This window comes from Apium graveolens, chromosome 9, assembly GCF_009905375.1.
Source record: "Apium graveolens cultivar Ventura chromosome 9, ASM990537v1, whole genome shotgun sequence".
NCBI lineage: Eukaryota > Viridiplantae > Streptophyta > Magnoliopsida > Apiales > Apiaceae > Apium > Apium graveolens.
In genome coordinates, this window is record NC_133655.1 from 169,106,678 (window position 1) to 169,129,898 (window position 23,221).

The 23,221-nt window shown below is 38.1% G+C and overlaps 1 non-coding gene across 1 annotated transcript; it reads right to left on the reverse strand.

Annotated features, from left to right (window-relative positions):
• Positions 1–9,044: 9,044 nt before the first annotated feature.
• LOC141687641 (small nucleolar RNA R71) lies at positions 9,045–9,152 on the reverse strand. Its single transcript, XR_012561131.1, has one exon. It is a non-coding gene; the product is annotated as a small nucleolar RNA R71 (small nucleolar RNA).
• Positions 9,153–23,221: the final 14,069 nt, after the last annotated feature.

Sequence of the window (23,221 nt, forward strand, 5' to 3'; positions counted from 1 at the left end):
GCCTGACTGGATGGTGATCACTGGTTTTTACAATGGTTTAGGGGTCCAATCTCGACCCATGCTCGATAAAGCTTCTGGAGGTGCCTTGTGGGCCAAAAGCTATACTGAGGCCTATAATCTCATTGAAACTATGGCTGCAAATGAGTATCAAAACCCAACTCAAAGGATGATGCTAGGGAAAGTAGCAGGTATTCTGGAAGTTGATGCAGCTACAGCTATTGCAGCACAGCTCACGACGCTGACTATGAAGGTCGATTCTTTAACCAACTATGGCATAAATCAATTATCTAGTGTTTGTGAGATTTGTGCAGGCTCTCATGCTACGGATCAGTGTTCTCTTATTTATGAATATGTTCAGTATGTGAACGATTTCCAGAAACTGCAGCAGCCTGTGCCCGCTACTTATCATCCTAATAACAGAAATCATCCCAATTTTGGCTGGAGCAATAATCAGAATGTTGTTCAGTAGTCATATCAGCAAGCTGCAAATAAACAGTTTAATCCACCTGGATTCCAACAACCTCAGCAATTTGCTCAAAGGCAACCATATCCTCAACAAGGAGGTGATGCTCCACCTTCTAGTGCTGATTTCGAGGAGTTAAAGTTGTTGTGCAAAAGTCAGGCTGTTTCTATCAAGACCTTGGAAAATCAAATTGGACAAATAGCCAATGCCTTGCTCAATCGTCAATCTGGCACACTTCCCAGCGATACTGAAGTGCCAGACAGTAAGGAATCTAAAGAGCAAGTCAAAGTTGTCACCTTAAGGTCTGGAAAAGTTGCTGATGCTGAAAAAGCAAAAGATGTTGAAGTTGAAGTTATAGATGAAGAAGGAATACAAAAGGAGAAAGAGGGGAACCAAGGAAGACTACTGTTGAACACACTCTGCCTGAGGGTAATACAGGGGAGAAACAGCTCTATCCTCCACCACCTTTTCCTAAGCGATTGCAAAAATAAAAGCTGGACAAGCAATTTGGTAAGTTTCTGGAGGTGTTCAAGAAATTTCACATCAACATACCTTTCGCTGAGGCTCTTAAGCAAATGCCTAGTTATGCAAAATTCATGAAAGGTATTCTTTCGAGGAAGCTGAAACTGGATGATCTTGATACCATTGCTCTGACAGAAGAGTACAGTGTCGTGCTGCAACAAAAGTTACCTCCAAAGCTTAAGGATCCAGGTAGCTTCACCATTCCTTGCACCATTGGAAAGTTATCATTTGACAAATGCCTTTGTAATTTGGGAGCAAGCATCAATCTGATGCTATTGTCTATCTTCAAAAAGCTGAATTTGCCTGATCCAAATCCCACCTACATGTCTCCCATCCCAGGAGAATCTTTTGAAACTTGAGACACCTCATTTTAGAAGCCTTGGTGGAAACTTGACAAACTTGATAGAACTTAACCTCAGCATGGTGAATGTAATATCCCGTAATTTTTAGAATTAGATTAATAATAGAATAATAGAATTAAAAGGATTAAAATTTGATAAGGACTAGGATTTAAAATTGAATTAGAGTTTTTGGCCTAAAATTTGGATCAGATTCTAATACGGATAATTTGTAGGTTAAGATATAGGATTTTGTATCGTTATAAATAGATCATATTCGTCTTCCTCGTTTTTATTCATAAAATTCGTAGGGCTCTTCTCAGCATAAATCAGCAGTCTTGTAAAATTCGTAGAAAATTCATCGTAAGTCAGAATTCAGTGATTCTGGACTTTTCGGAGAAGTCTTTTCGTTCTCTACAACTTTCGTGTTTTTGTATCTCAAGAAAACATCGTTTAGATGGTCAAAAATGCTATATTCAGATCTGGTCAGGCTTTGAGGTAAGTACTTTTGACTTACTTTTAATTTTCAAAAAAGATATTTCAATTCTGTTTTTAATTTTGTATAAGATATAAGAACTTTGATTTCGAAATTATAAGATATAAGTATTTGTGAATTTTAGAACCCAGTCTCTACGTTTCGAACCCGTTCGTAATTTACGCTATAGTTCCGGAACTAGCCTTAGATACCCTTAGTAGGCGCACCAGTGTGCAACTTTAGATACCTATTAAAGGCGCGTAATTATTGAACTTTAGATACCTATTTGCCTGATCCAAATCCCAACTTTAGATATAATTTGCCTGATCTCAAGAATGATGAGGGAAAGCTCAAACCATCTATTGAGGAAGCACCTACTTTGGAGCTTAAACCACTGCCTGAACACTTGAGGTATGCTTTTTTAGGTGATGCATCTACTTTGCCTGTTATTATTGCATCTGACCTTTTAGGTAGTGATGAGGACAAGCTTATGAGGATTCTGAGAGAATTCAAATCGGCCATCGGATGGACTATAAAAGATATAAAAGGGATCATCCCTTCGTACTGCATGCATAAAATTCTGCTGGAGGAAGGTAGCAAGCCGAATGTTGAGCAAAAGCGAAGGCTTAATCCTAACATGAAAGAAGTGGTGAAGAAAGAAATTCTAAAATGGCTGGATGCATGAATTATATATCCTATTTCTGACAGTTCTTGGGTGAGCCCCGTGCAATGTGTACCTAAGAAAGGAGGTATTATTGTGGTAGCAAATGAGAAGAACGAGATCATCCCCACTCGAAAAGTCACAGGATGGAGGGTATGCATGGACTACAAGAAGTTGAATAAAGCCACGAGGAAGGATCACTTCCCTCTTCCATTCATTGATCAGATGCTTGACAGGTTGGTTGGTCATGAGTATTATTGTCTTCTGGATGGCTATTCAGGCTACAATCAGATTTGCATTGCACCAGAAGATCAAGAGAAGACTACTTTCACTTGTCCATTTGGCACGTTTGCTTTTCGCAGAGTTTCTTTTGGCTTATGTGGTGCACCTGCCACTTTTCAGAGATGCATGATGGCCATATTCTCTGATATGATTGGAAATAATGTCGAAGTGTTCATGGACGACTTCTCTGTCTTTGGACATTCGTATGATGAATGCTTGAATAATCTCCGTTTGGTGCTCAAAAGGTGTGTTGAGACCAATCTGGTGCTTAATTGAGAAAAATGTCACTTTATGGTGCAACAAGGCATCATTTTTGGGCATAAGGTCTCTAGTAAATGTCTTGAGGTGGATAAAGCCAAGGTGGCCGTCAATAAAAATCTTCTGCCACCTGTTTCTGTGAAAGGAATCAGTAGCTTTCTTGGTCATGCAGGTTTTTATCGTTGTTTCATCATGGACTTCTCTAAGATATCGAAGACGTTATGCAACTTGCTCGAGAAAGATGTGCCTTTAAAATTTGATGATGAATGCTTGGCAGCATTCGAGACTCTCAAGAAGAGTTTAATCACCGCATTAGTTATTACGGCACCTGATTGGAGAGAACCTTTTGAGATGATGTGTGATGCAAGTGATTATGCAGTGGGAGCAGTTCTTAGGCGGCGAAAGACTAATATCTTTCATGTGGTATACTATGCTAGTAAGACGCTAAATGGAGCCCAACTGAACTACACCACTACTGAGAAGGAGCTATTGGCTATAGTTTTTGGTTTCAAAAAATTTTGATCTTATCTACTTGGGACAAAGGTGACAGTGTTCAGTGATCACGCTGCCATCCGCTATCTGGTCTCAAAGAAGGATTCGAAGCCTAGACTCATTCGTTGGGTTCGCTTACTACAGGAATTCGAGTTAGAGATCAAGGATCGAAAAGGTACTGAAAATCAAGTAGCTGACCATCTCTCTAGATTGGAGAATCCCGATTCTACTTCACATGATAAGACATTGATCAACGAATCTTTTCCGGATGATCAGTTGTTCGCAATTTAAGAGGAAGAGCCATGGTTCGCAGACATTGTGAACTATCTTGTTAGAAATATAATGCCTCCTAATATGAATGTGGCTCAAAAGAAGAAGTTTCCTGCATGAGATGAAGTGGTACATATGGGATGAACCATATTTGTTTAGACAAGGAGCTGACCAGATCATCAGGAGATGTATCCCATTCTGTGAGACGGAGGGCATATTACGAGACTTTCATTCCACAGTTTATGGTGGACATTATGGTGGTGAAAAGACAGCAGCTTGTATTCTTCAAGCAGGTTTTTTCTGGTCTATGTTGTTTAAGGATGCACATCAGTTCGTTTTAAGGTGTGATCGTTGCCAAAGAGTTGGGAATCTTTCCAGAAAGAATGAGATGCCTTTAAATGTTTTACTTGAAGTTGAGGTCTTCGAAGTTTGGGGAATCGATTTCATGGGACCATTTATCTAGTCCTGCAATAATCAGTACTTCTTGCTGCAGTCGATTATGTCTCGAAATGGGTAGAAGTCAAAGCTCTACCGACTAATGATGCAAAGGTAGTGTTGAATTTTCTTCATAAGCAGATATTCACAAGGTTTGGAATGCCACGAGTTATCATAAGTGACGAAGGGTCGCATTTCTGCAATCGTAAGTTCACTTCTATGATGCAACGCTATAATGTGAATCATCGCATTGCTATTGTCTATCATCCGCAAACTAATGGTCAAGCTGAAGTGTCTAATAGAGAGATCAAGCGCATTCTTGAGAAAGTCGTTTGTCCGTCAAGGAAATATTGGTCTTTGAAGCTCGATGAAGCTATTTGGGCTTATAGAACAGCATACAAGACTCCACTTAGGATGTCCCCGTTTCAACTTGTCTATGGTAAGGGATGTCATTTACTTGCGGAGCTTGAGCATAAGGCTTATTGGGCATCGAAGAAGTTAAACCTGGATCTAGATGCAGCTGGGAAGAAGCGAATGCTTCAGTTAAATAAACTTGATGAATTTCGACTTCAAGCGTACAAAAACAACAAAATGTACAAGGAAAAGGTAAAAAGGTGGCATGACAGGAAGCTATCGCCTAAGTCATTCGTGTCGGGGTAACAAGTTCTTCTATTCAACTCTCGTCTCCGACTTTTTCCTGGAAAGTTGAAATCAAGGTGGTCTGGACCATTTATCGTCAAAACTGTGTTTCCAGATGGAGCAGTGGAGATTTTTGAGAACGATCCGGGCGAAGCATTCAAAGTAAATGGTCATATATTGAAGCACTATTATGGGGATACGGCAAACCGTGAAGTGGTTAGTGCCGTTTTATTGTCAACTTGATCGCATAACTCCACGTCAAGCTAATGACGTAAAAGAAGCACTTCTTGGGAGGCAACCCAAGATACGAGACCATAGGACACCTTAGAATATAGTACTTTATCCAAAAACCCAAAAAAAATCAGAAAAAAAGTTGCAGAAAAAAAAAATCCAGAAGCCTAGCAGGCGCCCGCGTGCTAGGAGCGCGCGACCGCGTGCCAGCATGCGCCCGCGTGCTGGTTCTAGGCGACCGCGTGCGTCCCTGACTATTGAAAATTTTTTTTTCAGCCTTAAAAAACAAAATAAAAAAAGAATCACAAAAAAATATAACCCATTAACCCACGATTTCCCCCCATACCTTGCCACAATCCCCACACCTAATCAAATTATAACCATAATTTTGCCCTATAAATACATACAACCTCTCCATACACATCCCACACACTTTCACTCTACAAAATCTCTCCTACACACCAAACACAAACTCTCCAACTCTTATTCTCAGTTCTCATGGCCCCAAAGAGATCATGAACTGTGGGTAGCAGCAACACCAATCCGACTGCTACTGATTCTTCGAGGAATACTGCTATAAGGCCCCGATTGTTGGATGGGGCTGCTGAAGAAGAGTACACCAAGCTTCCGACTAAGCCTATTATGAGGGAGAGGGGGTTCTTGCCATCAGGGAGGGATGGTGAGTTGCTATCGATGATTGCTGAGAAGGGATGGATTACATTCTGCGAGTCACCTGAGGCGGTTCTAATGAGTATCGTTCGCGAGTTCTATGCGAATGCCAAGGCCGACAAGAATGGGTTTTCTGTTGTTCGTGGGCTTACTGTTGATTATCAGCCTGAGGCGATTCGCCTGGTGATTGGACAACGATAAAGGAAACCACAACAGGAACATTGCAATGCAAAGGCCCCTGAGGATTTTGATTTGGACTTGATTATTGCTACTCTCTGTCAGCCGGGCACAGTGTGGAAGTTCAAAAGGGGATCCAATGATTATCATAGTTTCCCTACTGTCGCAATGAACATGTATGCCCGTGTTTGGAATGCGCTTATATGTTCTAATATTCTTCCTTCTTTGTATGCACATGAGGTTATAGTGGAGAGGGCGAGGTTGTTATGGGGAATTCTGAATGATGAATATTATGTGGACCTTGGTGAGTACATCTACCAAGGGATTTTAAAGTTTTTGAGGGGGAAATCACAATACTTTATCCCATATGCCTCTATTGTCACGAAGCTTTGCAAGGTAGTTGGAGTCCAGTGGCCTTCTTATGAGCAGTTGCAGATGCCGGCCTCTCCTATTGATTCATCGACTTTGAATGCAATTCAGGAGTGGACGGGTGGAGAGCCCGAGTCACATGGTTTGGGGTATCACCTTCCAGGAGGTGTTCCAGGAGGTGGTGCTACCATGGCTAGGCCCAGTCAGGCTCAGGGAGAGGCAGGCTCTTCGAGAGCTCAGGGAGAGATGGTTAGGGATTGGCTGATGTCCAGTACAGGAGGCTTTTAAGGAGGATGGTTGCGATGTATAAGTCACAGAGTCGGTTTATGGAGGAGCTCACCCAGGCACTTGGGACTGCATTTAGAGGCCTTGGAGCTAAAATCCAGTGGCCGATTTTTGGTGAGGATTTTGCTTATCCACCTCCTGACACTCCACCCTCTGAGGGTGATGATGATGATTCATCTGAGTAGGTATACCCTATGTTCCTTTCTATTACCTTCACTGGGGACAGTGAAGATTTTAAGTTTGGGGTATTAGTTAAGGAATATATTTGTGTGTGTGTCATGTAGTTGCATTTTCATGTTAGTTTAGTTTATATAGTTGCAGATTTTTGCCATATAGTTTTTTTAAGGATTTATAGCTTTATTTATCATGTCATATAGCTCATGCATACCATGATCCCTTTGTGTTGCTTTACCGATTAATATGTGATATTGATGCGAGTGTAGTGATAGCGTTAGTGTGATGTTGAATCTTGTTAGGTTGACATGCATGCTAGAAACACTTTTAATTTCACTAAGCCTTAGAGTATGCTTAAGGACTAGATTGTTGTCATGGTTTGATGGTTTTTGAGGTTAATCTATTGCTTATACTTAGAATGCATGCTAGGCTCTTAATGATAAAAGACATGAAAAGATAAAAATTGGAAAAAAAATTGGAATTCATTGCTAGTTGTGGCTAGGCGTCAAATGGCTAGTAGCCGGCTCGTATTGTATACGAGTAGTCTAGGGTTGAGCAAGATGGAGCGAAACGCACTTGCTCGGAAATTGAAAAAAAAAGAAAAAAAAGAAAAAAAATATGGTTTAATGCACAATTGATCACGAGTGGGCTCTTTGGTATTTGAGTTATTAAGTTCTTAGGGGACTTTGTGCCTAGTGACCCTATGTTTTTATAGTCTGGGATCCGCTAACCCAACGCTCGCTAAATGGGTACCATTGCATAAGTCTTTTGTGGACCTCACTCATTGCACGATCAAATAAGCATTTGTTTTATGTATTGAATAAAAGCATGATTCCGTAATAACTCCAATAATCTTGAAGTGTTATAAGTCATTTTGTGTCTAGAATATATTCTTCGTATAAGCTTGTGATTGCCTTGAGGATAATTAAGTTATGGTGATTGATCTAGTTTCGAAGCATATCTGTTAAGCATTTGCACACACCACGTTTCTATTTGTATGTTAGCTTGCGTGATTTGATTGATCTTTAGTCGCCTAATTGCATTTGTTGATATGTCTTGTGTTGGTTGGTTTAGTCATCGCGAGGGGATCGCTGCAGTCATATAAGTTGAATTCATGCATGTTTTATTCTAAGTTTGAGTCTGTGATGCTTGAGGACAAGCATCGATTAAAGTTTGGGGGTGTGATAAGTTGCATTTTATACCACTTAGAGCGTCGCATAACGGATTGAATTGGTGTCTTGAACTCAAGTATTTTGTGTATTTGACGCATTTTCTAGTGTTTTTGCATTTCAGGGTATAACTTGCTTAGATAGGTGGTTTTTATCAAACAAAGCTTAAGGAAGTGCTTGGAATCAGTCTAGGGGTGATGAGCAAAGAAATCGGTAAAAATAGAAGCAAAATAAAGTATTTTCCAGAAGGGTAGAAGGCGACCGCGCGCTAAGAGCAGGCGGCCGCGTGCCAGCAAGCGGCCGCGTGGAGACAGCAGGCGACCGCGTGCGTGCGGAATTTCAGAATCTGGATTTTATTAATTCAAGTACAATCGGGCTTCTATTGGCGCTGGTTCTCTTGGGCTATTATATAAACCTTATGGGAAGACGTTTTCTTCATCAAGAGCAAGGGCGAAAAGATTGAGAAGACCATTTTAGCACGCAACAACAAAGAAGAGGAAGCATACATTTATCTTGTAATTCTTTTAATTTATTGTAATAACGAAGAAGATTGATTAAGACTTGTTACTTACTGCTTTCAGTTGTGTTTCAGGTACTCTAGCGAGCGTTTATGCAGACACGTTCTCGCACTCGCAAGAGAAATCTGGATAAAGCTGAGGAAATAGATAAAGCTCTTGCATTTCCGGAGAAGATAGTTTTTGAAGATTCAGATAAAGAGAGTGAAAAGAAAGAACCTGAAACAATGGGTGATCGTCTAGCTCAAGCTAATCAAGCTCTTATGGACTTTTCTCGGCCTAAAATTGATGACATTTAGTCAAACATCATTCATCCGGCTATTCAGGCCAATACTTTTGAAATCAAGCCGGGCACTATTCAGATGGTGCAGAATTCTGTTTCTTTCGGAGGGGCTGTGACTGAAGATCCCAACATGCATATTAAGAAATTTGTCGAGATCTGTAGTACTTTCAAATATAATGGTGTCACTGATGAGGCTATCAAGCTGAGGCTTTTCCCATTCTCTCTGAGGGACAAAGCTAAGGACTGGTTACATTCTTTACCAGCTGGGGTCCATCACTACTTGGGAAGATCTTGCGTAAAAGTTTCTGGTGAAGTTCTATCCAATGGCCAAAACTACAGCTATGAGGAGTGCTCTTACTTAGTTTACGCAGCAACCAGGAGAATCTATGTGCGAAGCTTGGGAGCGCTACAAGGAGATGTTGAGAAAGTGTCCACATCATGGGATGCCGGACTGGATGGTGATCACTGGTTTCTACAATGGTTTGGGGGTCCAATCTCGACCCATGCTCGATTGTAATAACCCCAATTTTTGGGAAATTTTTGAAACCCTTATGAATAGTGTTTTTGCTGAATGAGAAAACATTTCATGCCACGCTATGTAGGGGTTCTGTTATTGATCTTATGGAATATTATTAGTACTCTATGTGGTATATAAGTGTATGTAAAGATCGTCAGAATCCAATTCTGAACACTTTGGTTTTTCCCGGAAATCCACTAGATACGGAGAGAATTGAGTATAAGGTAACAGGATAAAAAGGATTTAAATTAAAGGATTATAAGAGAGGATCATAAAAGGAATACAATATATTGAGAAAGGTTAAGGGAACCTAAGTAATAAGATCCCGGGTATGATCCCTCAAACGATAAACGAGAACGAAAGATAAGCGAACCGTAAAACAAATAAGTGACCAAGAGACAAGCTTATACAAGAAGCCAGGGATTGTGACATCATCAAACCACAAGGTGTGGACAAGTGGGAGCATTATGACATGTGCAAGGTGACATAGGCATGACAAGAAAGGAAGGAGATGTGGTGACTTTTTAACCACACAAAACCAAGGGCAACTAGGTAATTCACTAAAACAAACAACAAAAATCAACCAACCAAAAGCAAATCAAGCCAAAACACAAAATTCTCTCTTCTTCTTCTTCATGCTCTCGGGTGGTTTTCTTAAAAAATGAAAGTCCAAGCTCCTCCACTTACTATTTAGCAAGGTAATTATCTAAGCTTCCCCATAGATAGTTACATACTTCCTATAAGTTTAAGCTTCTAATTCCAAGCCAATCTTTTTCTATAAATCATGAAAGAAGATGGTGAATAGTGTTTTCAAGAACTAAAATTTGTGTTCTTGAAGTTTTGTTTAGATTAAGCTTGGATAAGGGCTTTAAAGGTGATTCCAAGCCATTCTCTTGATTCTCCACTCTCCAAGGAAGGTATAAACTTCAAACCCTAGCTTTAGTTTTGAGTAAGTAGGATTGAATGTGTTTGATATAGCATATGTGAAGCATGATGCTTGATTGGTTGAAGTTTGGTTGAGTTTGTAGAGATTAGTTGGTTTTGTTGCATTGTTGGAGTTGTAAATCTTGGTAATTAGTTAAAGAACCTAAGTAAAGCTTTTAGTTCATGTGAGGAATAAGTATAAATGGTTAATGTGGATTTGTTGGGGCTGTTATGATGTGGTTTGGAGGGATATTGGTTGTATGATGGATTTGGGGTTGATTTGTGGTTGGTATTGAATGGTTTAAAATTTGGGAAATCGCGTAAACATAGCCGTCGTAACGTCCGATTTTCTGTAGACTGTTTTTGTGCATAACATTAGGACCCGAGAACCCCCTGCTAGATTATGACCACTGACATGTTTAGATAGCTCATGTTACGAGCTTCGTTTTGATATGTAGTTCGTTCGATTCCGATGCACGGTTTAGGAGAAACGACCGTTTCAAATAACGGCGTTTCGCGAACGAAACTTTTCCCCTCACCTTACTTTGAAACAAAGGTTAAAGACCATAAAGGGTTAATTAATGTATGAAACATTTATGGTAAGTGTGTTAGGCAGTTGGTAAGACACTCGCGAAGGAATCGCTTTAAAACTCGTAAAGGTTAAATTATTAAAAATGGTGGAGCCGAGGGTACCCGAGTGACTTAAGCGAATCAGTGAGCGCAAAACAAGCGTTAGAGTCTAAGTTAGTTAAAGTATAGATTTACAAGTAATTTTGGTTTAATTCCAACTTACTTGTTGTTTATAGGTTACCAGACTCGTCCCGAGCCTTTTATCACCCCAAGTCGCTCAGGCAAGTATTCTATCCGTTATACTGTTGTTGTGATGTATACATTTGTATATGCATGATCTTGCGATAAATGCATATTGGTTATTTAGCAAATTCTTGCGATATATTGTAGCATGTGATATGGTATATATGCATGCCTGTTTCATATTCTTGAAATATATATCTGTTGGTTCAGTTGATAATACCTATGCTAGAGGATAGCGGTAATTTGCATATACCCTTGGTATAGGGACCCAAAGGTGAAAATATTTTCTAAAACCGGGAGTCGAGGATCCCGAGTAGATTTCGTATATATGGATATGGATATATATATATATATATATATATATATATATATTTATATATATATATGGTTATAGTTTTCTAAACTATTAATCGAATAAGGGTTATTCGATAACTTTATATTAAATATTGAATATTATTTCGAATATTATTCGAGGGCTTATGACTCCTTTATATTAAATGAATATTATTTGAATATTCATTTGAGGATCTATGACTCCGATTATTTGCTGAGATATATTCTTTATTTTATTAAAGAATAAGGTGTCAATAATCAAACTTATTTTCGATTATTCAAATAAAGATAATACTTTCATATAAGTATATCTTTGGTTATTTAATACTCGTTTCAAGTATAAGTTTTAATACTTCTACTTCAATTATTTTTATAAAGATTATTCTTTATGGGAATATTATTTAATTAATAATATTCAGTCATTTTCTAAATATTCTGGGGACTGATTTACTTCATTAAATCAGCTTTACTCCAAACACTCTATAAAGTGTTTTCGAGTCTTCAAAATGATTTTTAAAAGTTAGAGCGGATCCCAAAACTCATTTTTTTATATTTAAGATCTTCCTTTTTAAGGGGATTTAAATACTCGCTTAAAACCTGAGGGATCCGGCTCTGTGGTGTATTTTATATTCGCAACAAGGTTGCAGTTTTGGTAAATGAATTGATTACTTACCCAACGTTCGGGAAGTAAGTCCATCTATTGAGTCGGCATAAGCAACATGGGCTCAGTGGGCGTCCATGATAGTGTAAGTGGCTCAGTGGGAGTCCATCAAATGCATAAGTGGCTGAGTGGCAGTCCAGCATAGGTCCTAATGCGGCCAGGGTGATGACCAGTGGGGAATTCGTCCATCTACTAGTAGAAAAGGTTACTAATGGGTATCTTTGCCTGATCAGCAAGATATCTGGTTTATGCCAAAATTCTTTTCCTTTCCAAAATTCATTAGATGTTTCAAACTCTGTTCATACTTTACATAACAGAGGTTCCAGGAAATGTTTAAGAGATATATATATATATATGTGGATATATATATATCGGGACTAAATAAAGTATCTCGTAACTTTATTTCATTCAATAATATTTCAAAGATTGAATCTATTCAAATCTTGTCTTGTAGTCTCATCTATGTGATGAACTTTTGAAACTGATTATAACTTGAACGGTGGTAGTTCAAGTAGTATTGGGAAAGATATAAGTATATTGGGGTATTTGGTAACCTCATCTTTTAAACTTATATCTAATTAATAATTGTCTTATGAATGACAAAGATTTTCAGAAAAACGTTGAGACAAGGTTAGATATATGAGATCACCTTGCAACGATATTTTTTTTTCAGTTATACACTGGGATTTTGTGTATATTATGCATGGAAGAGGACTTCCAATATTTTGAAAAGTATATATGTATATATACTGAATATTTTGCGACTTCATCGCATTAAGATATCAAACTTGGTTCATTTCTTTTGACCAAGACTTTCATGAGTACTATGAGAAGGCTCATATACTAGTAAGTATATACTAGTAATTATCTTACTCACGATAAAAGATTCTAGTAAGTATCCATTTAGATACTTATATTATTGTTATCACTATATATTATCTTGCGAGCTGTAAGGCTCACTCTTGCTTTATTTCTTCATCACACAACAACAGTTAGGAAAGATGGCCAGACTCCAGCAGACCCAGCGCAAGCACGTGGGAAGCGTCCCGCGTCTTCCCGATGATGTTGTGGCTGCTATAGCTGCAGAGGTAGATCTATTGGTAGATCAGGCATTCTATTTTTGAGAATCAATTATGTATAATTATAACTTGTGGCAGATAATGGCAATTAACTGTAAATTATCAAGTAATCATTTTGGGTTGTAATAAATTTAAATTGTGGATTCAAAGACTTGTACTTATTTCAATTTCATCTCTGAGACTATAACGGGTTGTGGTGTGTGTTAGTGTGGGGTCACAGCATAAGGTTATTATTATTAATTAAGTGAAGTGATATTGTGGAAAGAAAGACCGTGACGACCTGGATCCCCGACCCCGGATCTGGGGGTGTTACAGAAATGGTATCAGAGCCAAGCGTTATAAACCTCAGAGATGATGGGACGTTAAGATAATAAGTTCACTAAGATAATAAGAACTCTTGCCAAGTTCATAGTCGGGCTACCTAACGTAGTACTGATAGTTAAAACCCTTATGGGAACCCTTATAAATATCGTGATAGGAGCGTAGTTCGTTATCGTATATGGTAGCGGGACTCCGAACCCTGAGGTTGAGGAGCAACAGCGCGATGATGTTTTATTACTAATTGGAGATCGGATTGTGGGTCCGATAGAGTGTCCTAATGCAGGACCGGATGATGTTGATATTGAGGATGTAGCGGTTGAGGATGTTGTCCTAGAAGGGATAGTTGTTGAGGAGGATCCCATAGAGGATCCTGACAAGATTGGATAAAGGACCACTGATGAATTGATGACCATGGTTAGGTCGACTACCAGAGGTAGGATTGGCCGGTCACTACCGGAGGTTCGTTCAAGTTGTAAAGATAGTAACCCCTTTGACGCGGCTTACTCGTAAGACTGAGAAGTTCGAATGGACAGAGAAATGTGAGAACAGCTTTCAAGAACTGAAGCAAAGGTTGGTGACGGCCCCTATGTTGGCGTTGCCGGACGGAAAAGGAGATTTTGTGATATATAGTGACGCGTCGCACAAAGGGTTAGGATGTGTGCTTATGCAGCACGGTAAAGTTATTGCGTATGCGTCAAGACAACTGAAGGAATACGAGGTTAGATATCCTACTCATGACCTTGAGCTCGCGGTAATAGTATTTGCTTTAAAAATTTGGAGGCACTACTTGTATGGAGAGAAGTTCGAGATTTTCACAGACCATAAGAGCCTCAAGTACATATTTACGCAGAAAGAGCTCAACATGCGCCAGAGGAGATGGTTAGAACTAATCAAGGACTACGATTGTGAGATTCTCTATCATTCGGGGAAAGCCAATATGGTGGCTGATGCCCTTAGTAAAAAGGAGAGACTCAAGATGATAATGTCTTTTGGAGAGTTTATAAGAGATTTTGAGAAAATGGAAATAGAAGTGAAGGTAACCGGAGCCGGTACCGAAAAGCTGTTTGAGATTGCAATACAGCCCGAATTATTGAAAAAGATCATATCGTGCCAGAAAAAAAATTATGAATGAAGGCAGAGAGCCAACAATTAGATAAAAGATTAATATCGAGAAAGATGATAAGGGAATAATGAGGTATTCCTATAGAATTTGGGTTCCGAAAGTTCAAGAGCGTAAGGATGAGAACTTAGATGAGAGCCATAGTTTGAGGAATAAGATTTAGAGCAAACCCTGAACGTGATAGTCAGGGAGGTCGCCATCAAGATAGAAGGAACCCATGACATAATGGAGTGGAAAATGAGGAATTTAAATTAAAAGATGACCCCAATTATGGGGAGTAGGATGAAACATTTCATACTAAGGAAACAGAAAGTCGAGTAAGGAAAGGAGACCCGAGACGGTACTCCTATATGGCAATTCATGGACCTGTCTAAAAAGAACTTAGACTATTATCCCCAACCACCACCTTGAGGAAACAATGTGGTGTGAAATTCTTTCAGGACCTTTAAGTCGCTAAGCTCTCAGAGTTCCATGGAACAAGCTGACCCAGCCAAGGCAAGAGCCTGGCTAAAGGAAATATAGGAATCATTTGAGATTCTAAATGATTGACGAATCTCAAAAGGACTGTTTTTGTCACTTACCCTCCTAAGAGAGAGACCACCCGCTGGTGAAAGACCAAGGAAGGCACGGAGCCAGAGGTTAGAATAAACCGATTTAAGTCCAGTCAATTGTTTTCGGGAAAGTAATTCCCAAAGATAAGGAGATAGTGTAAAAGCTTTAGAGCCAGAACAAAGGCAGACAAGTATGATAAATTATGAATCTAAGTTGTAAAAGTTGTCAAGATTCGTTCTGAGGACACGAATCCAGAATGACGGGATGTTTGAAATCAATGCTTATATTGTGATTGGTTTGTGAAATAATGATAAGAGAAAGGAAAATAAAAAGAAACTGAAGTGGAAAGGAATATAAAGGCAATAGAGTTTGAGGAATGATAAGGGAGTTGGGTATGAGGAAACCCTAAAGACTCATAGCAATAGAAATAGAAAAGTATGTAATTGTCAGGATGATGATGATCCACCATGAGTTAAAATTGATGGTTGAAGGCATAAGAGATACATATATTGTACCCCCTTTAAGTTGGGAGGATTCGAGGAAACCTTGAGATAGTTCGAAGGATAAATATCGAGACACGGATAGACTGAAGAGACAAGAAAGTAAGAAATCAGGAAAAAAATTGGATGAAGGAAGTGACCTTCAATAATGTGAAATGTAAGACCAGTGGCCCGATACCCAGAAAGGGAGACGCCAGGTATGAGAGATATCCCAACATTGAGATGACTGTTGAGATAAACAACAAAAGTAAATAAGGAATTATTAAAAAGAGGTTCACGTTGAACATGACCAATATCTTCCAGAACATCCATGTTATCATTACCAAATCAGGAAAGAAAAGCGGATGACCATTGTTATCTTTTAGAGGCCATATGGATTGACCTCAATTTGAATAAGGATGCTATTATGAAGTTAGGTATAGACTATCGAGGTGGGAATGATGAATAAGATAATCTATCAAGGATATATGACTTGATTTATCCATGGAAGGATGCATGTACCTTTTTAAAGGTGGAATTAAGAATAGAACATCGGTAACTTAAAACAAATCCTAGGGGAATGCATAAAGGTTGGCATTTCACCCTTAATAGGGATAGTATGAGTTTTGACAGTATGAATTGGAAAGGATTAAGGTAATAATAACCTTTAAGGATCAGTGGAGAAATTTTTCAGAAGTATATAGACAATGGTTCTAGTATTAGTAAATGGTATTTTGATATGCCCTGTATATAGGGAATACAGGAGGAACGATTGAAAGATAACCTTAGCGGTTTTACAAGGAGAAAGGAAATATTCGAAATTCTCAAGAATAAAAATGTTGATAAAGGAAATATGACATGATTATAATGATGCCAAGGGAGGCACGTGTTAAACCACGAGAAGGTATGGATCGAACCAATAATGGTCGAAATTGTTCAGGGCAATTAGGACTTAAGATAAAAGATGTTCTAATTATGATTGAGAGTCAGTCATGACAGTGATTAACCTCTAAAGACTGAGGCAATAACTTATGGAAAAATGGTGATTTTTTTTTTACTCATCAGATTTTAAGGAAAACATCTTCACATAAGCTGTGATTGAAATAAGGTGGAAAATTTATTTGGAGGTGGTTAAAATGACATTGACTGTAAGGAAATTTTACTATCAGGAAAGGCCAAAGAGGTGGCCGACACTTTAAAGGTAAGAGGATAATTATAGGCGCGTGTGCCAAAAGAATACAGTAATGATGGTTAAAAATTTGAAGGTTGAATTATGGTTTGGAAGATTGACATTCTTTCTGATGACTGTGCAATACCCAACCGTAATAGTAGTTGGTAAAGGTTTAATTCGTGTAATCGCCATGAGCGGGCTATCTATCTTAGGAGGTACTATCTTGAGAATAATCCAGGACCATGTTTCAAAAAGGACTAAACGAACCTTTGAGTTAAGTCTTCTATTTAAGGCATATGACTAAGAATGGTATTAACTTGCTATCGTTGCTTTGATTGAAACTCTTCTGCAATTTTATCTACTTCATGTCATGAAGGTACGTCAGAGTTTGGAGTGTTCTTCATGAATTGTGATTGGTGGTTATGTTAACTCCTTAGGAGAATTAGATACGACATGTATGGACTCTGTATGGTTAGCTATTAAGACTTCAGGGAAAATGAATGACTACAGTGGGTCAGTGGTGGACCATAGTAAGGCAGCAATGATTCTGCGAGTAGTGAGCTGATTACAACCATGAGAGTTGTATTGGAATGGGTGTTGAGATTGAGTACCACTAATCGGGTCGTGGTAGTGTATAAGTTATCATTGATAGACTAATTAAGTAGAGTATCTACCTGGTGAATTATTATTCTTTCTTATCAATAGAGAGTCGTATTATTATACGAGGAAGGTTGCAGTGCAAGCATAGAATTCTAGTAGCGATGATGTATAGAATGAGATCCCAGATTCGATTTTCGATGTCGAGGGAGTTTCAAAGGTAATTGTGTATAAGCTCGAGGAAGGGCATGGGTCCATAGAATGATGGACGGGATAGCGAAAATATTTAGGCACGTGAAATACGATGCTATAATACTTGATGTTGATATAAATACATATATGTTTTGTTCTCCTATGACAAACCTCTATAGTTCAGAGGTAGATTCCAAGCCAGATATTTTATGGCAATATTTTTTACATATATATACAATTCTCTTCAGTTCGCTCTTTTCTCTTCTTTTCATTTCATGTAAGCTGAGAAGAACAACCCTTCCAGAAAGGGGAGGTATTGCCGAATGACTATCTATCTGTGTGATAGAAGCCTAGTAGGATACCAGCTATTGTTTAATTGCTTGTCAAGTACTAAAGGCTGGCCACCTTCTGTACTAACTATGCGATATAACAAGTGTTCATGATCATAGTGATCTCTCAACAAATTCCTTTACTTCTATTTGATTGATCAAATTTTGGAAAATAGAAACAGCTGAAAAAGGAGTAATAAAGTGGTGGTAGTATGCGGAATGGGAACACATTCGTGATACTAAGGTTGACGTGGTTATTAAAAGGTTATAGAACGCTAACGAGCAAAAGTATAACCAGTATAATATTAGGAACGGAAGGTAGTAGCGATTACGAACTGGAAAAGAATGGGTATTGAGAAGCAGAAGCTCTAATGCTAAAAGCAATAATGAGAGTCTGTGCAATAGACTTGAAAGAATTTGGAATGATCACTTAATTCGGGTTGAGTTTTCTTACGACAATAGATCATATGTCATTATCGAGATGTCGCCTTATGAGATCCTTGAGGGAAGATAATGTCGATCTCCCTTATGTTAGGATGAAGTTGTAGAGCGCAAGATGCTCGGACCCGCAGTAGTCCAAAGGACCAAGGATATGATAGATCTAATCGGAGGACGGCTGGTAGTAGCCCAAGATGGACATGATAAGTATGTTGATTTGACACAAAAGGATAAAGAGTATGAAATAGGGGACCTAGTAATGTTATAGGTATCCCTTGGAAAGGATTGATGAGGTTCGGAAAGAAAGGAAAGCTAAGTCTACAATTTGTTGGACCCTTGGATATATTAAGACGTTTGGGAAGTTAGCATATGAGCTAGCCCTAACCCCGAACATGTAGCAGGTCGTAACGTGTTTCACGTATCAATGTTAAGGAAGTGTAATTCAGATGCCAGATAAATAGGGGCATATGAGCGCATAGATATGCAACCCGACGTAACCTATATGGAGCAACCAGGAAGGGTTATAGAGTGAAAAGGAACAAGTGCTTAGGAGAAGGATTATCAAACTAGGCAGAGTTTGGTGGTAGAACCACAATGTGGGAAAATTGACTTGAGAGTTAGAAAGTGCAATACTAAGAAAGTATCCCTATTCATTTCTATCTGATTCCGGGACGGAATCCTTTTAAGGAGGGGAGACTGTAATAACCCCAATTTTTGGGAAATTTTTGAAACCCTTATGAATAGTGTTTTTGCTGAATGAGAAAACTTTTCATGCCACGCTATGTAGGGGTTCTGTTATTGATCTTATGGAATATTATTAGTACTCTATGTGGTATATAAGTGTATGTAAAGATCGTCAGAATCCAATTCTGAACACTTTGGTTTTTCCCGGAAATCCACTAGATACGGAGAGAATTGAGTATAAGGTAACAGGATAAAAAGGATTTAAATTAAAGGATTATAAGAGAGGATCATAAAAGGAATACAATATATTGAGAAAGGTTAAGGGAACCTAAGTAATAAGATCCCGGGTATGATCCCTCAAACGATAAACGAGAACGAAAGATAAGCGAACCGTAAAACAAATAAGTGACCAAGAGACAAGCTTATACAAGAAGCCAGGGATTGTGACATCATCAAACCACAAGGTGTGGACAAGTGGGAGCATTATGACATGTGCAAGGTGACATAGGCATGACAAGAAAGGAAGGAGATGTGGTGACTTTTTAACCACACAAAACCAAGGGCAACTAGGTAATTCACTAAAACAAACAACAAAAATCAACCAACCAAAAGCAAATCAAGCCAAAACACAAAATTCTCTCTTCTTCTTCTTCATGCTCTCGGGTGGTTTTCTTAAAAAATGAAAGTCCAAGCTCCTCCACTTACTATTTAGCAAGGTAATTATCTAAGCTTCCCCATAGATAGTTACATACTTCCTATAAGTTTAAGCTTCTAATTCCAAGCCAATCTTTTTCTATAAATCATGAAAGAAGATGGTGAATAGTGTTTTCAAGAACTAAAATTTGTGTTCTTGAAGTTTTGTTTAGATTAAGCTTGGATAAGGGCTTTAAAGGTGATTCCAAGCCATTCTCTTGATTCTCCACTCTCCAAGGAAGGTATAAACTTCAAACCCTAGCTTTAGTTTTGAGTAAGTAGGATTGAATGTGTTTGATATAGCATATGTGAAGCATGATGCTTGATTGGTTGAAGTTTGGTTGAGTTTGTAGAGATTAGTTGGTTTTGTTGCATTGTTGGAGTTGTAAATCTTGGTAATTAGTTAAAGAACCTAAGTAAAGCTTTTAGTTCATGTGAGGAATAAGTATAAATGGTTAATGTGGATTTGTTGGGGCTGTTATGATGTGGTTTGGAGGGATACTGGTTGTATGATGGATTTGGGGTTGATTTGTGGTTGGTATTGAATGGTTTAAAATTTGGGAAATCGCGTAAACATAGCCGTTGTAACGTCCGATTTTCTGTAGACTGTTTTTGTGCATAACATTAGGACCCGAGAACCCCCTGCTAGATTATGACCACTGCCATGTTTAGATAGCTCATGTTACGAGCTTCGTTTTGATATGTAGTTCGTTCGATTCCGATGCACGGTTTAGGAGAAACGACCGTTTCAAGTAACGGCGTTTCGCGAACGAAACTTTTCCCCTCACCTTACTTTGAAACATAGGTTAAAGACCATAAAGGGTTAATTAATGTATGAAAAATTTATGGTAAGTGTGTTAGGCAGTTGGTAAGACACTCGCGAAGGAATCGCTTTAAAACTCGTAAAGGTTAAATTATTAAAAATGGTGGAGCCGAGGGTACCCGAGTGACTTAAGCGAATCAGTGAGCGCAAAACAAGCGTTAGAGTCTAAGTTAGTTAAAGTATAGATTTACAAGTAATTTTGGTTTAATTCCAACTTACTTGTTGTTTATAGGTTACCAGACTCGTCCCGAGCCTTTTATCACCCCAAGTCGCTCAGGCAAGTATTCTATCCGTTATACTGTTGTTGTGATGTATACATTTGTATATGCATGATCTTGCGATAAATGCATATTGGTTATTTAGCAAATTCTTGCGATATATTGTAGCATGTGATATGGTATATATGCATGCCTGTTTCATATTCTTGAAATATATATCTGTTGGTTCAGTTGATAATACCTATGCTAGAGAATAGCGGTAATTTGCATATACCCTTGGTATAGGGACCCAAAGGTGAAAATATTTTCTAAAACCGGGAGTCGAGGATCCCGAGTAGATTTCGTATATATGGATATGGATATATATATATATTTATATATATATATGGTTATAGTTTTCTAAACTATTAATCGAATAAGGGTTATTCGATAACTTTATATTAAATATTGAATATTATTTCGAATATTATTCGAGGGCTTATGACTCCTTTATATTAAATGAATATTATTTGAATATTCATTTGAGGATCTATGACTCCGATTATTTGCTGAGATATATTCTTTATTTTATTAAAGAATAAGGTGTCAATAATCAAACTTATTTTCGATTATTCAAATAAAGATAATACTTTCATATAAGTATATCTTTGGTTATTTAATACTCGTTTCAAGTATAAGTTTTAATACTTCTACTTCAATTATTTTTATAAAGATTATTCTTTATGGGAATATTATTTAATTAATAATATTCAGTCATTTTCTAAATATTCTGGGGACTGATTTACTTCATTAAATCAGCTTTACTCCAAACACTCTATAAAGTGTTTTCGAGTCTTCAAAATGATTTTTAAAAGTTAGAGCGGATCCCAAAACTCATTTTTTTATATTTAAGATCTTCCTTTTTAAGGGGATTTAAATACTCGCTTAAAACCTGAGGGATCCGGCTCTGTGGTGTATTTTATATTCGCAACAAGGTTGCAGTTTTGGTAAATGAATTGATTACTTACCCAACGTTCGGGAAGTAAGTCCATCTATTGAGTCGGCATAAGCAACATGGGCTCAGTGGGCGTCCATGATAGTGTAAGTGGCTCAGTGGGAGTCCATCAAATGCATAAGTGGCTGAGTGGCAGTCCAGCATAGGTCCTAATGCGGCCAGGGTGATGACCAGTGGGGAATTCGTCCATCTACTAGTAGAAAAGGTTACTAATGGGTATCTTTGCCTGATCAGCAAGATATCTGGTTTATGCCAAAATTCTTTTCCTTTCCAAAATTCATTGGATGTTTCAAACTCTGTTCATACTTTACATAACAGAGGTTCCAGGAAATGTTTAAGAGATATATATATGTGGATATATATATATCGGGACTAAATAAAGTATCTCGTAACTTTATTTCATTCAATAATATTTCAAAGATTGAATCTATTCAAATCTTGTCTTGTAGTCTCATCTATGTGATGAACTTTTGAAACTGATTATAACTTGAACGGTGGTAGTTCAAGTCGTATTGGGAAAGATATAAGTATATTGGGGTATTTGGTAACCTCATCTTTTAAACTTATATCTAATTAATAATTGTCTTATGAATGACAAAGATTTTCAGAAAAACGTTGAGACAAGGTTAGATATATGAGATCACCTTGCAACGATATTTTTTTTTCAGTTATACACTGGGATTTTGTGTATATTATGCATGGAAGAGGACTTCCAATATTTTGAAAAGTATATATGTATATATACTGAATATTTTGCGACTTCATCGCATTAAGATATCAAACTTGGTTCATTTCTTTTGACCAAGACTTTCATGAGTACTATGAGAAGGCTCATATACTAGTAAGTATATACTAGTAATTATCTTACTCACGATAAAAGATTCTAGTAAGTATCCATTTAGATACTTATATTATTGTTATCACTATATATTATCTTGCGAGCTGTAAGGCTCACTCTTGCTTTATTTCTTCATCACACAACAACAGTTAGGAAAGATGGCCAGACTCCAGCAGACCCAGCGCAAGCGCGTGGGAAGCGTCCCGCGTCTTCCCGATGATGTTGTGGCTGCTATAGCTGCAGAGGTAGATCTATTGGTAGATCAGGCATTCTATTTTTGAGAATCAATTATGTATAATTATAACTTGTGGCAGATAATGGCAATTAACTGTAAATTATCAAGTAATCATTTTGGGTTGTAATAAATTTAAATTGTGGATTCAAAGACTTGTACTTATTTCAATTTCATCTCTGAGACTATAACGGGTTGTGGTGTGTGTTAGTGTGGGGTCACAGCATAAGGTTATTATTATTAATTAAGTGAAGTGATATTGTGGAAAGAAAGACCGTGACGACCCGGATCCCCGACCCCGGATCTGGGGGTGTTACATCGATGCAGCTTCTGGAGGCACCTTGTGGGCCAAAAGCTATACTGAGGCCTATAATAGTGTGACATAAAGTATAAGATGCCAGTCACTGGCAAAGTGTCGCATAAGGTGTAATTTTGGACTGTGGGACTAAAGATAAGAATTCGTTATTAAGATTTATTGATTGATTAAGAATTCTATGGTTAGAATG